Genomic DNA, 6912 nt, shown 5'->3' with positions numbered 1-6912 from the left:
TGGGACCAGACCCTTCACTGACCAGTCTGGGACGAGAGGCAAGCGGTGCTTGACCGAGGAGAAACAGGTAGGGGGTACTGGCTCCCCACCGAACCTGGCAGACTTCTCTCTTTGAGTAGCCTTCCATTACCGGCAACAGAGCGCAAAGGAGCCGGGTTGAAAACAGGCAGCTAGAGCATACAACACGCCCTGGCAGACAAGACATTATCTCTTACCAAAGACCCAATTCATCTCCACGCACCCGCAACTCAGACTCAGCTGAGGTATGGGCACCTGGGAGAGGAGAGGAAGTCACTTTCGAAAACATACTCAAGAATGCCACACGACAGTCAAGAGAACCTGTGCCGTGGACTAGAGAAACAGTGTCAGCCGTGTCAGTGTTTGTTCTGAAAACAAACTGATTGGAGCCAGACAACTAGAACATTTTTATTCAAATCAAATCAAATCAAATCAAATTGTATTTGTCACATACACATGGTTAGCAGATGTTAATGCGAGTGTAGCGAAATGCTTGTGCTTCTAGTTCCGACAATGCAGTGATAACCAACAAGTAATCTAACTAACAATTCCAAAACTACTGTCTTATACACAGTATAAGGGGATAAGGAATATGTACATAAGGATATATGAATGAGTGATGGTACAGAGCAGCATACAGTAGATGGTATCGAGTACAGTATATACATATGAGATGAGTGTGTAGACAAAGTAAACAAAGTGGCATAGTTAAAGTGGCTAGTGATACATGTATTACATAAGGATGCAGTCGATGATGTAGAGTACAGTATATACATATGCATATGAGATGAATAATGTAGGGTAAGTAACATTATATAAGGTAGCATTGTTTAAAGTGGCTAGTGATATATTTACATCATTTCCCATCAATTCCCATTATTAAAATGGCTGGAGTTGGGTCAGTGTCAATGACAGTGTGTTGGCAGCAGCCACTCAATGTTAGTGGTGGCTGTTTAACAGTCTGATGGCCTTGAGATAGAAGCTGTTTTTCAGTCTCTCGGTCCCAGCTTTGATGCACCTGTACTGACCTCGCCTTCTGGATGATAGCGGGGTGAACAGGCAGTGAGTGGTTCGGGTGGTTGATGTCCTTGATGATCTTTATGGCCTTCCTGTAACAACGTGTGGTGTAGGTGTCCTGGAGGGCAGGTAGTTTGCCCCCGGTGATGCGTTGTGCAGTCCTCACTACCCTCTGGAGAGCCTTACGGTTGAGGGCGGAGCAGTTGCCGTACCAGGCGGTGATACAGCCCGCCAGGATGCTCTCGATTGTGCATCTGTAGAAGTTTTTGAGTGCTTTTGGTGACAAGCCGAATTTCTTCAGCCTCCTGAGGTTGAATAGGCGCTGCTGCGCTTCTTCACGACGCTGTCAGTGTGAGTGGACCAATTCAGTTTGTCTGTGATGTGTATGCCGAGGAACTTAAAACTAGCTACCCTCTCCACTACTGTTCCATCGATGTGGATAGGGGGTGTTCCCTCTGCTGTTTCCTGAAGTCCACAATCATCTCCTTAGTTTTGTTGACGTTGAGTGTGAGGTTATTTTCCTGACACCACACTCCGAGGGCCCTCACCTCCTCCCTGTAGGCCGTCTCGTCGTTGTTGGTAATCAAGCCTACCACTGTTGTGTCGTCCGCAAACTTGATGATTGAGTTGGAGGCGTGCGTGGCCACGCAGTCGTGGGTGAACAGGGAGTACAGGAGAGGGCTCAGAACGCACCCTTGTGGGGCCCCCGTGTTGAGGATCAGCGGGGAGGAGATTTTGTTGCCTACCCTCACCACCTGGGGGCGGCCCGTCAGGAAGTCCAGTACCCAGTTGCACAGGGCGGGGTCGAGACCCAGGGTCTCGAGCTTGATGACGAGCTTGGAGGGTACTATGGTGTTGAATGCTGAGCTGTAGTCGATGAACAGCATTCTCACATAGGTATTCCTCTTGTCCAGGTGGGTTAGGGCAGTGTGCAGTGTGCAGTGTGGTTGAGATTGCATCGTCTGTGGACCTATTTGGGCGGTAAGCAAATTGGAGTGGGTCTAGGGTGTCAGGTAGGGTGGAGGTGATATGGTCCTTGACTAGTCTCTCAAAGCACTTCATGATGACGGAAGTGAGTGCTACGGGGCGGTAGTCGTTTAGCTCAGTTACCTTTCTTGGGAACAGGAACAATGGTGGCCCTCTTGAAGCATGTGGGAACAGCAGACTGGTATAGGGATTGATTGAATATGTCCGTAAACACACCGGCCAGCTGGTCTGCGCATGCGCTGAGGGCGCGGCTGGGGATGCCGTCTGGGCCTGCAGCCTTGCGAGGGTTAACACGTTTAAATGTCTTACTCATCTCGGCTGCAGTGAAGGAGAGACCGCATGTTTTCGTTGCAGGCCGTGTCAGTGGCACTGTATTGTCCTCAAAGCGGGCAAAAAGTTATTTAGTCTGCCTGGGAACAAGACATCCTGGTCCGTGACTGGGCTGGGTTTCTTCTTGTAGTCCGTGATTGACTGTAGACCCTGCCACATGCCTCTTGTGTCTGAGCCATTGAATTGAGATTCCACTTTGTCTCTGTACTGACGCTTAGCTTGTTTAATAGCCTTGCGGAGGAATAGCTGCATTGTTTATATTCGGACATGTTACCAGACACCTTGCCCTGATTAAAAGCAGTGGTTCGCGCTTTCAGTTTCACGCGAATGCTGCCATCAATCCACGGTTTCTGGTTTGGGAATGTTTTTATCGTTGCTATGGGAACGACATCTTCGACGCACGTTCTAATGAACTCGCACACCGAATCAGCGTATTCGTCAATATTTACATCTGACGCAATACGAAACATGTCCCAGTCCACGTGATGGAAGCAGTCTTGGAGTGTAGAGTCAGCTTGGTCTGACCAGCGTTGGACAGACCTCAGCGTGGGAGCCTCTTTTTTTAATTTCTGCCTGTAGGCAGGGATCAGCAAAAGGGAGTCGTGGTCAGCTTTCCCGAATTCATTTAGGTATGGTCGTGACCTCGAACCCGGCTTGTTAACCTTAACCTGTGTCGGGAAGAATTTAAGGAATTAATCCAAGTCTCTGTCTTATCGCCTGTTCGGATGCAGGGCTTCCAGCGAGACACAGATTTCATTGGCCTTGTCAGACCTGATTTCAGTTCTTCAGTCGAAGTAGCGAGACTGCGACACCCCATAGTTGTGTTGTACCAAGAGTACCGACTGAAAGGGAACATTACATTTACCATCCACCATGCTAGTGATTGACTGCACCAACTCAAGGCCATCTCATGGTTATCATTAAGAATTCCTTCTCTGTTGTAATTGCACAGAGGCCAGTGCACAGATGAGCCTAATTGTTTTCTTATTGAGAAAGAGCCACATCAGAGGAGACTTTGTGTCTGGCTAATAAGGCGGCAGAGGGGCCTTGCCCACTGTGACTTCGTGTTACTCTATCTGAGCGCGCTAGCGTCTCTAATTGCACAGAGCTCATAGGCATAAATGAACCGGGGCCTTGATGTTCTAGAGATGAGGCCAGCGACTCTTCGCCCTTTTAGAAGATATGCGCCTCTGTGACAAAAATAGACAGCAAACTGATTGAAATTAAATTGCGTTACATTATCCCAAACTTAGAAACAACCTAATCACTGTGGATTCAGGGTATTGATTAGGATGGTCATATACTCATTTTCTATGGGAGCACAGACAATAGCAGTGGAGGCTGCTGAGGGGAGGACGACTCATAATAATTGCAGGAAGGGAGTGAATGGAATGGCATCAAACCATGTGTTTGATGTATTTGATACAGTTTCACTGATTCTGCTCCAGCCATTACCACGAACCCGTTCTCCCCAATTAAGGTGCCACCAACCTTCTGTGGACAGTAGCTACAGGCGGATACAATCATTCACTCCCTGAACCACCATATTCAGGCAATCCTCATTCAGATTACACTAATTTAATCTCCCTCTCTCCTGTTCCCTGGGGCTAAGATTTTTTGTAAGCCCTGGTTGGCTGATCATTGAGACGACTGTGAATACTTGATTTCCCCCAACTTAAAATTAAACCTACTTTTTAGATGAGCTGCATCAGACTGGAGGCACCCAAAGACCATTGTTGTGCAACCTGAATTCCTACTCTGTGACATCATCAATGTTGGACATACAGCTAGATGACATGACTTGTAGTTGACTGTGAAGAACCGGCTGAGTCAGTCCCTCATGTGACTGGTGGTAACCACCTCTCTCTCCATATGGAAATTACAACAAAAAAAACAAGACAGACAGAACGTAATACTTGATAAACGGGCATTTTCGGATTCAAGTGTGTTGAAATAGTGGACAGGCACATGGGTCATTCTCGACAATTGCCTTCTTCCAGACGGGGCGCTGCCGGCCAGAGAAAGACAAAGACAAGACAGACATGTTCATTCACCTCTGTTTGTGTCGGGGAGACCCGAATCCTAATGACAGCCCAGATCACCAGTGTCTTTGTTCTGTGTGTCACACAGAGGGAGAGAAAGTGCCATGACAGCTTGTGTAACTTGATATGTCGGTTACAGTACAGTGGGGGGGAAAGTAAGGGCCAGGGCAAATATTGTATTAGCCTATGTTCCACAGCTGCCTCAATTACAGTGATTGTCTTGAAAAAGGAAATGAAGTCTGCAGAGGGGGAGAGTATGCAGCATAATACGGGGGTGGCCAACCCTCCTCCCGGAGGGCTACTGGGTGTACAGGCTTCTGCTCTAGCCATCGTTTAACACAAGTGATTCAGCTAATCAAAGTCCTGCATGGTGAGCAGCTGATTTGTAGAATCAGGTGTGTTTAGAGGAGGGCCACAGCAAAAGCCTGCACGCTTAGTAGCCCCTTTGATCTGTGATATTGTACACATTGAGGCACAAAAGTGTAACCTGGGATGAATGTGTGGATCAGCATGTTGGACTCCATTTAACAGTATACAATCATGTGTTATTCTCTCTTCCATTGTGTTTTGTCTGACTTTCATTGTCAATGTAGCGATTGGGTTCTCAATCAGGATTCCTAAGAAAGGTAACAGATGCTCCAAAAGATTGTGACAGCACCTCTTGGCTGTGTCATCTCCAGGAGTTTTTCTCTCCCATTGTCAACCAGACAGAAAGAGTGTCTCCATGTTTGTGTATTACTGTGCGTGTGTACGTGCGCGTGTGTATGAGAGCGAGAGAAAAAAAGAGAGAGTGAAGGAGAGACAGTTCAAGAGAAGCATTGGCTTTGAAATGAAAGACTTTTCTACCACGGGGAAGAGTCGTGTGTGTTCACATGCTCCAGTGATCAGGCTGAAAACACTGCCGAGGCCTGTTGCATTCACTCTCACATGGGATGGTCCTCGTGGTTGCCTGCTTGGCAAAGAGCATGTTACCCCCCTCATCCTCTCATTTACCTCCACCTCTCTTCTCTCCTCTCGCTCCTCCTTCCTCATCCCAAAGCCTCCCCAGCATCTGTGCTCTGTTTGCTTGAACAAATTGGAGTGTTTCTGGCCACCATGCAGCAGGGAAACAAGGCCTCTCATTCTTCCTGTGAGACAAGGAGGAAAGCAAATACATCTACTAACAATGCAGTTGGAGTTGTTCCTGCAAAAGCCCTGTATGAAATGGGATTTGGCACAGTCAAAAAGGAGTCATGCCCTCCTGTGGTACCCATGGATCCAGCACCATGGATGGGTGTCATAATATAATCAGCACCCCCTGAAATAAGAGGAGAACGGAAGAGAATAGGTGTTTGGGATATCACTCTGATAGGCTCAATGAACCAATTCCAAAACTTGAACACACGGGGATGAGAACATAGGGTCTTCAGGAATTACCAGGAATTAACACACACATACACACATATACACACACTCATTAGATTAGGTCCCACTCTGCCCGTCCAAATGAAGCATGGCTGCTGATTAACTCTGAGGTCTTCTGGTTTCATCTACATGTTTTTTTTTTAGAATGGGGAGTGTGCTTGCTGAGTCAATCAGCGAGAGAGAGAGAGAGAGAGAGAGAGAGAGAGAGAGAGAGAGAGAGAGAGAGAGAGAGAGAGAGAGAGAGAGAGAGAGAGAGGACTTACCAATATACAGCATTTTTTTTTTTGTTTACTTAGCCAGGTTAGCTAGTCATCTTAAAGGGTTATATGATCACAATTTCCAGAAGTAGTAATCTGCAAGACAACAGAGAATGCCCTGAAAGTGATTGATCATTTGCCTAGATGTTAAAGCTAAGCGATTAGATAAATGGACAAAATGGGAATAATGGCCAGGTTTATATATGATACATTTTTCATTATCTAGATTATTTCTTTATATTATAATTATGCCTCATTGGTAATTTCATGATTGTTCAGAGGTAATATAATGGATTTAAAAAACGTATTCATCTTGATGGGAAAAGATTGTTGAAAAAATATTATTATTTTCAATTACTTTTGCTCTTTGGACCATTTGCCATATTCATTTAATAAATGTAATTTTGTTCAATGATGGAATGGGTGAGGTAAAATACTGATATATACATTCCACTATCAAATTAGTTCAAACGGAATGATGGTATTGCAGGGAAGTAAAAAAACACAACATGTGTGCTTCATGTACTGGATATCAGATTCACACATTAGTTAGCGTGTGTGTGTGTGTTTGTATTGTATGTATGTATGTTGTATGTATGTATGTATGTATGTATGTATGTATGTATGTATGTATGTATGTATGTATGTATGTATGTATGTATGTATGTATGTATGTATGTGTGCATGTGTGTGTGTGTGTGTGTGTGCCAAAAAGTTACATAAAGTTACATAGAGTTACAACTCTGAAGAATATTCTGAAGGAGGATCGTGACAACAAATCATTAGTGCACATTCCTTGATGAATGGAGGCAATCAGAGCATAAAAACAAGATTGCAGAAAAGATTAGCATTGCTGC

This window comes from Oncorhynchus keta, chromosome 4 (assembly GCF_023373465.1).
Source record: "Oncorhynchus keta strain PuntledgeMale-10-30-2019 chromosome 4, Oket_V2, whole genome shotgun sequence".
NCBI lineage: Eukaryota > Metazoa > Chordata > Actinopteri > Salmoniformes > Salmonidae > Oncorhynchus > Oncorhynchus keta.
Note: the sequence above shows the minus strand (reverse complement) of the source record.